General features: G+C 44.9%; 1 long non-coding RNA gene across 1 annotated transcript in view; it reads right to left on the minus strand.

The window, feature by feature from the left end:
• Positions 1–6,229: 6,229 nt before the first annotated feature.
• The window catches only part of LOC143989311 (uncharacterized), a 69,199-nt gene continuing 63,354 nt past the window's right edge, over positions 6,230–12,074 (minus strand). Inside the window, exon 5 of the long non-coding RNA XR_013277012.1 lies at positions 6,230–6,650. This is a non-coding gene — a long non-coding RNA (uncharacterized LOC143989311). The remainder of the gene's footprint in view (positions 6,651–12,074) is intronic.

Raw genomic sequence — 12,074 nt, forward strand, 5'->3', positions numbered from 1 at the left:
GCCTGGTGACAGGTACTCTGATGGTTTGGTGACTGGTATTTGGGTACTCTGAAGGGCAGTGACAGGTACTCAGATGAACTGTGACAGGTACTCGGGTACTCAGATGGGCTGTGACAGGTACTCGGTACTCTAATGGACTGTGACAGGTACTCGGTACTCTAATGGACTGTGACAGGTACTCGGTACTCTAATGGACTGTGACAGGTACTCGGTACTCTAATGGACTGTGACAGGTACTCGGTACTCTAATGGACTGTGACAGGTACTCGGGTACCCTGATGGGCCGTGACAGGTACTCTGGTACCCTGATGGGCCGTGACAGGTACTCGGGTACCCTGATGGGCCGTGACAGGTACTCGGGTACCCTGATGGGCCGTGACAGGTACTCGGGTACCCTGATGGGCCGTGACAGGTACTCGGGTACCCTGATGGGCCGTGACAGGTACTCGGGTACCCTGATGTGCCGTGACAGGTACTCGGGTACTCTGATGTGCCGTGACAGGTACTCGGGTACTCTGATGGGCCGGGACAGGTACTCGGGTACTCTGATGGGCCGGGACAGGTACTCGGGTACTCTGATGGGCCGGGACAGGTACTCGGGTACTCAGATGAACTGTGACAGGTACTCGGGTACTCAGATGGGCTGGGACAGGTACTCGGGTACTCTGATGGGCTGGGACAGGTACTCGGGTACTCTGATGGGCTGGGACAGGTACTCAGGTACTCTGATGGGCTGGGACAGGTACTCGGGTACTCTGATGGGCTGGGACAGGTACTCTGATGGGCTGGGACAGGTACTCGGGTACTCTGATGGGCTGAGACAGGTACTCGGGTACTCTGATGGGCTGAGACAGGTACTCGGGTACTCTGATGGGCTGGGACAGGTACTCTGATGGGCTGGGACAGGTACTCGGGTACTCTGATGGGCTGAGACAGGTACTCGGGTACTCTGATGGGCTGAGACAGGTACTCGGGTACTCTGATGGGCTGGGACAGGTACTCAAATACTCTGATGGACTGTGACAGGTACTCTGATGGACTGTGATTGACAGGTACTATGAGGGGTGGTGACAGGTCCTCTTTATTGGGGGGGGGGGGGCAATCAGTATGTTTGGTGTATACTGTATGCGGTAACGAGATGTTACCGCAATCTCCTCCTCACACACGATCGGTGTGTGAGGAGGAGAACCCGGTAACATCCCGTTACCGCGGTTTGTTTACATTTTAGTGATCGGCTGTGAAAGGATCACAGCCGATCACGTGGGTAAACAGCCAGCCAATGGCTGTTTACCAGTGTCGGTGACGAGCAGTGTTCCCGGGGAACACGCCGCCACCGACGTGCACGCGCAGCGCGATCGCGCGCATGCGCCGTGCACGTAGGGGGTGTAACCATCTGTGATCGGCCGTGACTTCATCACGGCCGATCACGTGGTAAACAGCCATAACGAATGGCTGTTCACCCCCTTCGGTGGCGAGCGGTGTCTCCGTGACACGCCGCCACCGAAGAAACAGGGATGCGCGCGCACGATCGCGCGCATCCCTGTTTAAACGGGAGGCCGTCATATGACGGCCTCCCGCCACAATAGCTGCGCCGCCTGGCCGTCATTTGACGGCCGGCGGTCAGCAACTAGTTAAAGCAGCATTTAATATATATTATATCACATCCTACCAAATCTTAGATGTGATGGCTGCAATTGTTTTCCTTCCACCTAGTGATCTGGCCAGCAAGTAGTTTTTCAATAGAACAAGCGTTCCTGCAATTTTATCAGTTTACAGGGATGAGACAAACCATTTACCACTGACAATAATCAGCTTTTATTTATACATGTTAACCCCTTATCCCAAAAGGAAAAACTGTGCCCTTTCACACAGCGCAGGGGCGTTGGCGGTAAAGCGCTGCTAATTTTAGCGGCGCTTTACAATTGTTTTAGAGGTGATTAGTGGGTTAAAACGACCTGCAAAGCACTGTTGCAGCGGCACTTTGCCAGTGGATTGGCAGCGGCACCCATTCATTTAAATGGGCAGGAGCAGTTTAGGAGTGGTGTATACACCGCTCCTTCACCGCTCCAAAGATGCTGCTTGCAGGAGTTTTTTTTTTTAACGTCCTGCCAGCGCATCCCCTCAGTGTGAAAGCACTCGGGCTTTCACACAGACTGCAGGGGAGCTGTTTTTCAGGCGCTTTACTGGAGCTATTTTTAGCCCAAAAGCTCCTGAAAAAAATTCCTCAGTGTGAAAGGGGTCTTCCTGTAATTTTCTTATAAAGAATTAGCTGGAGTAAAAGACAACCTCTGGATATGACGCTGAGCATGTGCACTCAACTTCTTTGGTGGACCATGGCGAGGCCTGTTTTGAGTGGAACATAGTTACATAGTTAGTCGGGTTGAAAAAAAAAAAAAGACAAAAAGTCCATCCAGCTCAACCACAAAAAATAATAATATATAGAATATCATACAATCCCATATACCAGGGATATGCAATTAGCGGACCTCCAGCTGTTGCAGAACTACAAATCAAGGCATAGCAAGATTGACAGCCACAAGCATGACACCCAGAGGCATGATGGGACTTGTAGTTTTGCAACAGCTGGAGGTCCGCTTATTGCAAATCCCTGCCATATACCCAATTCTATACCCACAGTTGATCCAGTTTTCCCGTTAAACCACTGTATGGTCTTGGCCACCGTGCTGCAGCTCAGTTTCAGGGTCTTGGCAATCTTCGTATAGCCTAGGTTAGTGATGGCAAACTTTGGCACTCCAGATGTTTTGGAACTATATTTCTCATGATGGTCTGGCACTCTGCAGTGTAGTGCATCATAGGAAATGTAGTTCCAAAACATCTGGAGTGCCAAGGTTCGCCATCACTGGCCTAGGTCCCCTTTATGTGGAATAACAATTCTTTTTCAGATCCTCAGAGAGTTATTTGCCATGAGATGCCATGTTGAACTTCCAGTGACCAGTATGAGAGAGAGAGAGAGAGCGCGATAACACCAAATTTAACACACCTGCTCCCCATTCACACCTGAGACCTTGTAACACTAACGAGTCACATGACACCAGGGAGGGAAAATGGCTAATTGGGTCCAATTTGGACATTTTCACTTAGGGGTGTACTCACTTTTGTTGTCAGCGGTTTAGACATTAATGGCTGTGTGTTGAGTTATTTTGAGGGGACAGCAAATTTACACTGTTATAAAAGCTGTACACTCATACTAATTTGTATTTTTTTATTTTATGAAATTAGTATCTAGGCAATATCATCTTTAGCACCCACTATTTTTATGATGTTCAATTTTGGATAAAATACAAAAACGAAGTATGCCATCGTGGGTCACTTCTTATATGCCTCGTTTTTCATATGTTCCACTGCCGGGTTTTTCTGTTTACATTTTTCATTCACCTGTGTTTGTTAATCATGTTGTGACCTTTGTATATACTATTTAAGTATATACACGATATACTATTTAAGTGTTACTTCTTTTGTTTTTTTATCAGCCATGACTAATGTCCAAAAGCGTAGGTTGTTTTACAGCTTTGTACATGTATTTAATAAAGAAATACCTTTTTGGATGCCATCCCGAGTGACGATCATCCCTTTCCTTATTTCACAGGCAGCCTAGAAGTCTTGCAAAGATTCCACATCACAAAAACACTTAATCAGAGACAATCTGCATCAGGGGCTTCATAGTTGCTGGTAATCCAGGACTGATTCATTTTAATAAACGTTAGACGGTCCACGGAGTTTGTGGACAGACAAGCTCTATTTGGTAGTTCAGGGACCATCCCTTTCCTTTACGCAAGGTAAGTAATACACCTCTATCCCTGCACCCCTAAACAAGCATTTAACCTTTGCAGGGGTGGGTGCTACTGCAAGGGTAGATTTTTGTAATACCCATAATGTACTGCAACCGGGTAGCCTGTGCAGGCAAATTAACGTACCCATATTTCCCTGCCTACTACTGGGTCTAGGATGTGCGCGCCCCCCCCCCCCCCCCCCGGCCACCTGCTATGATTGTACACAGCGGGAATCTGTCAGCAGATCCCAATGATTCATTAATGGAACCTACTGATCGGCTATCACAGCCGGAGTCATGTGTTTGTCAACACAGGGCTCTGTACAGAGAGAATGATCTTTCTATTTCTTATCCCTGCAAAACAGGGATAAGAAACAAGAGATCTTTAGTAAAAAGCAGAGCATTGCTAGGCATAAATTTAACCCTTTGATTGCCCTAGATGTTAATACTTTCCCAGCCAGTGTCATTCGTACAGTGTATATTATTGGCACTGATCATTGTATTAGTGTCATTGGTGATGTCCGTGGCAGTTAGTCACTTCCCCCCCAGTGTCAGTTAGTGTCAGATTTTCTGCCGCACTATCAAAGTCCCATTATATGTTGCTGCTCACATTACTAGTATAAAATAAAAATAAAAATAATTCCAGTATACATATCATAGCTTGTGGACACTATAACTTTCACCCAAACCAAGCAATATACACTTATTGGAATTTTTTTTTTTTTTTTAACCAGACACGTAGCAGACTACATTTTGGTCAAAATTTATGAAAAAATTAGATTTTCTCAATTTTATTTATTGGATATGATTTATAACAAAGTAAAAAATATTGATTTTTTTTTTTCAAAATTTTCCTTTTTTCCTTCGTAATGAAAAATATTATATAATAAGAAATAAAAAAAAAAAACCCCAGTGGTGATCAAATACCATCAAAGGAAAACTCTATTTGTGGGAGAAAAAAAAAACATAATATAAAATTTCACGTCGGCACAGTGTTGCATGACCGAGCAAATATCAATTAAAATAACGCCGCACTAAATAGCAAAAAACGTGTCATGGAGGGGGTAAAACCTCCCAGAGCTGAAATGGTTAAAGGCAACGTGCACCTTTCCAAAAAACATAATAAATGCACATAATTTTCCAGAAGAAAAAAAGCGCATTCATTGGTTTTAAATTTTTTTTAATATAGGAGCCTGCAGAGCATTGCACCCGTGATCAGCGGATTGCGGGTGCAATGTCAGGCCCCTGCACATATTGCCTAGAGCACTCCATACGGGCAGACAGTTCCTGAGCTGTAGGCAGTGTGAATGAACTACAACTGAGCCAATTAGCTCGCTGGCAGTTCATTGATACTACAAGTCCGTCTGCCACGGTGGTGGATGCGATTGGTAGTTTATTCATGCCTAGACTCCTATGAAAGAACGATGCGGCATCCGTGCAATTTTCTAAAAGTAACTGCAGATTTGGGGAGAAGAACCCCTGCTCGCTGTCACGGTGGCGGATGGGTGGACTAGTAACTTGTTACACAATACTAAAGGTAAATGTCACTAAAGGTGATCCTATCCTTTAACTCCTTCAGATCCGCACTATAGCCGAATGTCGGCTACAGTGCGGATCTGCTTTGCCGTGAGTACGTCTACTGATGTCCTCCCGTTTGCAGGCTCACAACACCCCCCCCCCCCCCCGAAGGGGGCGTGCGCTGATCACCGAGTCACAGGCCCCTTACCACGGAATCAGCTTCAGCCAATGACAGCTGATCACGTGATGTAAACAGAGGATCAGTAGTCGTTCTCACGCTGACAGTGAGGAGAAAAAAAGCCGATCACCGGCTTCTGTTTGCAGGGCCATCGGTCCCGAAGAGGAACAACATGTTATGTGCCCAACCGTACAAAATCAGTGCCCATGTTATTTAAGTGCCAGCAATCAGTGCCACCTATCAATGGCCCCCAGTGGTGCCAATTAGTGCCTCATCAGTGCCACCTAGTAGTGCTGCCTATCACTGCCACCTATCAGTGCCCACCAATGCCACCTATCAGTGCCCACCAATGCCACCTATCAGTGCCCACCAATGCAGCATCATCAGCGTTCATCAATGAAGGAAAAAAAATACCCGTTAGCAAAATTTATTAACAAAATTTAAAAATGGTTTTGTATTTTTTATTTTTATTCTGTCATTTTAAATTTTTTATTTTTTTTAAATAAAAAATCCAGAGGTGATCAAATACCACCAAAAGAAAGCTCGATTTGTGGGGGAAAAAATTGATAAAATGTCATTTGGGTACAGTGTGGTATGACCGCGCAATTGTCGTTCAAAGAGTGACAGCGTTAAAACCTGAAAATTGCTCTGGGCAGGAGGGGGGTTTAGGTGCCCAGTAAGCAAGTGGTTAACAATGGAGATATAATAAAAAACAAAACAAACAAACACACAAACAGGTGACACAGAGATAAAAATACATGTAATTACATAAATCTGTACAAGTGTGCACATTTACATTGGTTTAAGATCCTCTTAAAGGACAATTTACTATGAACATCATTGTTCTGTCCATCAAATGACCAGCAGCTGGGAATTCTATCCGGGAGATGTGTGGATAGAGCTCCCCCTGGATGCCAACTTTGAGAATGCAGTTACAATGTTCAAACAATTCTCCCTTCTTGGAAGATCCGGAAAGGGCAAGTCAGTCTAAAAATTCTGAAAGAATTTCAGCACCATGTCCCAGAGCCGAACCCAGAGTCGCTCGTCGTGCTCACAGATGATGTGGGTGGAGTCCTCCTCGAACTGGATGAGTGTATCGGCCTCTTACAAGTGGACGATGCGACCCTTGGCGGTGTCCTCTATCGACACATCGCTGAATCCGTGCTGCAATTGGAGGAGGGTACAGTCAGTACATCAGACAGTGACAAGACTATTGGAGGAAGGAATTTACCAGCAACCAATAGCGTTATTCTCCGCTACAGACCAAAGATAGAACATTCCCAAAGATTAACCTCCTAGAACTTTTGTATGTTTAGGTCTATTTTTTTCTTTTATATTTTTTTTTCACTGTGATGTCATTTGTTTTATACATTCTTTTCCCCCTTCCTGCTTTTGTCCTCGTGGCTCTTTAACCGCTTGTAGACTGTACACTGTAGCCATATGGTGGCTAGGCGGCTATCCTAGGCAGGATCCCATACATACCCTGTTTCCCCTAAAATAAGACCTAGCGTGATTGTCAGTGATTATTGCAATATAAGCCCTACCCCCCAAATAAGCTCTAGTTAAAGTCCTTGTAGGACTGGCCAATCCCTACGCGTTACGTCATGTGACTTCTTCATGGGGAAGAAGTTCCCCATTCGTTCCCCATGAAGAAGTCACATGACGTAACGCGTAGGGATTGGCCATAGGACGAACCGGAAGTAGAGTAAGGCGGGAGGAAGTTGTCATTATACCCTCTTCCTGATTGTGCTTGTTTTTGCAATTAAAATGTGAGAGTCTTTACTGCTTTTTAATAAATCTACCTGCCGTTTTTTAAACTACTACACTATGGAAGTCTCCTGTTTCTCTCTCTCCCCCTCCTCTCTCTTATTTTGAGCCATACACTGTGAAATAGAAGTGAAGATCCATTTCACCTATTCTGGAAGCTGGGACTGGCCCTCTAGTGGCGGAATTGTATCATTGCATCCCTCCTTTGGATTTCCTGATGGCTATTATTTATTATTTATGAATGAAATAAGAGAATCCTGGAGTTTGTTTGATTTGCTTATTCACTTCGTTTAAAGGTGAGAGTTCTGGGAGCCTTGAGTAGCGGACATTTTATTATTGTTCTATCATTAAACCTTTTTTCCATTTTTTTATATATTTTTTATATATTTTTATGCGTGCTGTTTTTTGGACTATATTTTTTTTCACGGCATTGTATGTATGCACATATTTATATTAATTTGAATTTGTGTATTTTATTTGAGTGGCACCATTTGCGCAGGACCCACCCCTTTATATCCACAGATATATCGCTCCACCTTCAGTGCTAAAAAAGTGCACCCCCCGTTTCCCCCAGCCTCTCACCTTAATTCAAGACCCCTCAGGGTCAAAAACACTTGTAAGGGGAAATTGCTGTTTTTTCTTCTTCAGATGACTCGTTTAGCCACACTCTCAGACCATAGTAAAACCGATCATGGGGGAAAGAAAGGGGGCTCTCATGTGTAGTATTTCCAAACTTTAATAAAAATATGTAAAATCCACACTTACATTTAAAAAGCTGTATCGCGCTTGTAAACAAAGGAACTTCCGGTCTCGGCCGCAAGTGACGAACATGACACCTGGCTGCTCCCTGGCGCGTTGCGTCACAGACACGTGACGTTTTCAAAGTAACTCGTCCTTATGTGAGCTTATGTGCTGGCGATCCGAAGTATATGAATTGGAGGAGGTGTGAGACTGCAGCCCATTTCTTATAGAGCGTGATTTGGTCCCTTGGGACCTTGTATAGAGGTGAGAGAGGCTGGGGGGAAACAATGGGTGCACTCTGAGCACTGAAGTGTGGATCATCGGTGGATTTTCACTTGATACGATTGTTGTTCACACTGCATGGCTACTATTTGAACTTTGGGACCTATTTGCACTTTATGAAGATTATATATTGGATTTATTCATCTATTTCTTGCACTTTGCACTTGATTGGAGCAACACACTACAAGTTATTTTAAGGTCTTTATATGTTTATGGAATTTATCTGACCTTTGTGCATGTTTGTTATTTGCACCATTGCACATTCTTTGGGAACGCTATTGCACTTTATATATTTTTATACATGAAATTGTTTATTTAATAGGTATATCTATTATATATTTATTTTTTCCTTATACACATTTTTGAATATTTAACATTTTTCTGAGATTCATAATGATTATGGAATCCACTTATACTTAAGTAGCGCCACATTACCCCCCCCCCCCTTTTTCTTAAAAAAATAAATACTTCTCCAGAGAACAGGTAACACACCTTACGAAACTAGCAAAAAACTGGAGTCTCACAGAGTGGCTGGGAGGTTATACGAATATACTTTAAAAGGTAGTGGTCTCCAAACCGTGGCCCTTTGATCAACTTTATCCGCCCCCCCCCCCCCCTCCACTGACACCAACAATGGAGCACTATTTCTACCACTGATACCAACGATAAGGCACTATTCCTCCCACCGACACCAATGATGGGGCACTATTTCTCTCACCAACACCAATAATGGGGCACTATTCCTCCTGATGACACCATCCATGGGGCACTATTCCACCCACTAATACCAGTGATGGAGTACTATTCCTCTCCCTGACACCAATGATGGGGCATTATTCTTCCCGCTGGCACCAATGATAGGGCACTATTACTCCCACTGACACCAATGGTGGGGCATTCTTCCTGCTAACACCATCAATGGGGCACCCTTCCACTAATACCAATGATGGGGCTCTATTCCTCCCACTAACACCATTAATGGGGCACTGTTCCTCCCATTGATGGAGCACTATTCCTTCCCCTGACATCAATAAAGAGGCATTATTCTTCCCACTGACACCATTGATGGAGCACTATTCTTTCCACAGATATCATTTTATACTCCCACTGTCCACAGCCTGGCCCCCCTAAAGTACAAAGGGCTGTAAATCAGTCCTTTGTTTAGAATGGTTTGGAGACCCCTGCTTTATAGCAACCCTAACAAGTTTTTTTCTGTGTCCATGTACCTGAAGGTATTATTATTATTATTCAGGATTTATATAGCGCCAGCAATTTACGCAGCGCTTTACAATATAAAAGGGAGACAATACAGTTACAATACAATTAAATACAAGAGGATTAAGAGGGCTCTGCTCAGAAGAGCTTACAATCTAAAAGGGTGGGGCAGGTGGTACAGAAGGTTATAACTGTTGGGAATGAGTTTATGGAAGTGGTAGGAGATTAGTTTGAGACGTGATAGGCTTCCCTGAATAGATGAGTTTTCAGGGATCGTCTGAAGGTAGCAAGAGTAGGGGATAGCCGGACCGGTGGAGGTAGCGAGTTCCAGAGGATTGGAGAGGCTCTGGAGAAATCCTGGAGACGAGTGTGGGAGGAGGAGACGAGAGAGCTTGAGAGTAGGAGGTCTTGAGAAGAACGGAGGGGACGGTTTGGGTGATATTTGGAGACAAGATTGGTGATGTAGCTCGGGGCGGAGTTGTGAATGGCTTTGTATGTGGTGGTTAGTATTTTGAATTTAATTCGCTGGGTGATTGGAAGCCAGTGAAGGGATTGGAGGAGAGGGTTGGCAGACACTGAGCGGTTGGTAAGGCGAATAAGTCTGGCAGCAGCATTCATGATAGACTGAAGAGGAGATAGCCTATGGAGAGGCAGGCCAATGAGAAGGGAGTTGCAATAGTCAAGGCGAGAGATAACAAGGGAATGAATGAGGAGCTTGGTGGTTTCATTTGTTAAAAAGGGGCGTATTTTAGAGATGTTACGGAGGTGAAGTCTACAAACTTTTGACAACGATTGGACTTGGGGCTGAAATGACAAGTCAGAGTCTAGGGTTACACCGAGTGCCCTGGCGTGAGGGGAGGGCCTGATGGTTGCATTGTTGATTTTGATGGAAAAGTCATGGAGGGGGGCATGTGCAGGGGGGAAGATTAATAGCTCAGTTTTAGAGAGGTTTAGTTTAAGGAAATGGTGTGACATCCATGCTGATATGTCAGTTAGCAGGTTAGTAATGCGAGAGGAGACTGAAGGAGTGAGGTGAGGAGTAGACAGAAAGAGGCAATGGAGAGGAGGATACAGAGTTGTAGGTGACACTGAAGGAGCGCTGTGATAGATAGGCAGAGAACCAGGAAAGCGCAGAATCTAGGAGGCCAAGGGAATGTAGTTTATTGAGGAGGAGCGGGTGGTCAACAGTATCAAAGGCAGCAGAGAGGTCAAGTAGTAGGAGTATGGAGTACTGGCTGTTGGTTTTAGCAGTTAGTAGATCGTTAGTGAGTTTTAGTAAGGCAGTTTCCGTGGAGTGCTGACAGCGAAAGCCAGACTGTAAGGGGTCTAGAAGGTTATTTTCACTGAGGTAGGAGCTAAGGCGGTTGTAGACTAAGCGTTCTAGAAGTTTAGAGGTGAATGGGAGCAATGAGATAGGTCTTAAGTTGTTCAGGTTGGTGGGGTCCAGAGAGGGTTTTTTAAGTATGGGGGTGATCTGCGCATGTTTTAGAGGGGAGGGGAAGGTGCCACTTGAGAGGGAGAGATTGAAGATGTGAGTGAGGGAGCATAGGATAGAATTAGAGGGTGACCTTAATAGTTGTGAGGGAACAGGGTCCAAGGGACAATTGGTTAGGTGAGCATCTGAGAAAAGTTTTGCAACCTCTTCAGTAGTAGCCAATTCAAAAGAGGAGAGTGTTGAATGTGCTATTAGGCCAGGTAGGTTGGGTGGGGAAGATGTACGCACAGCGGAGGTGTCCTCGCAAATTGCATCAATCTTGTCTTTGAAGTGATTGGCAATCTCTTGGGCAGTGAGTGAGTTGGTGGGTAGAGGGGGTGGGGGACGAAGCAGAGAGTTAAAAGTTGAGAAGAGCCGACGGGGACTGGATGACAAAGTATTAATAAGAGATACAAAGTAGGCTTGTTTGGCAGCATGGAGGCAGGAATTGTATTTTAGAAGGGCAGATTTATATATGGCGAAGTCTTGGAGGCATTTGGTTTTACGCCACAGCCGTTCAAGAGCACGGCAACGTCTCTTGAGATTTCTAGTGTTGTCAGTTTGCCAGGGTTGTAATGGTCGGGGCCTGATTCTGCGTGTGGTTAGAGGAGCAAGTGCATCTAGTGATGAAGAGAGTGAACTGTTGTAGACAGAGATGGCAAGGTCAGGACAGGACAGGGGAGAGATTATATCATATAGGTGGTCAGTAGCAGAATAGATAAGAGAAGGCTTAAGGTGGCGAAGGTTTCTACAAGTGATAGTTTGCTGCTTGGAAGGATGGGTGGTTGGAGACAAAGATAAAGTGAAAATAATGAGGTTGTGATCAGAGAGAGGAAAGGGGGTGTTTGTGAGATTGCTAGGGTTGCAGAGATGGGAGAATACAAGGTCAAGGGTATTACCATTGGAGTGAGTGGAAGTGTGTGTCCATTGGGTTAGGTCAAAAGATGAGGTTAAGTCAAGAAGTTTAGCTGTAGTTGGGTTGTTAACGTTGACAGGAATGTTGAAGTCACCAAGAATGATGGTGGGTATTTCAGAGGAGAGAAAGTAGGGTAGCCAGACAGCAAAGTCATCAAGAAAGCGTGACACCGGTCCAGGAGGCCGATAAATTG

This window comes from Lithobates pipiens, unplaced genomic scaffold (assembly GCF_037356315.1).
Source record: "Lithobates pipiens isolate NorthernLeopardFrog02 unplaced genomic scaffold, aLitPip1_a1.2 Scaffold_18, whole genome shotgun sequence".
Classification (NCBI taxonomy): domain Eukaryota; kingdom Metazoa; phylum Chordata; class Amphibia; order Anura; family Ranidae; genus Lithobates; species Lithobates pipiens.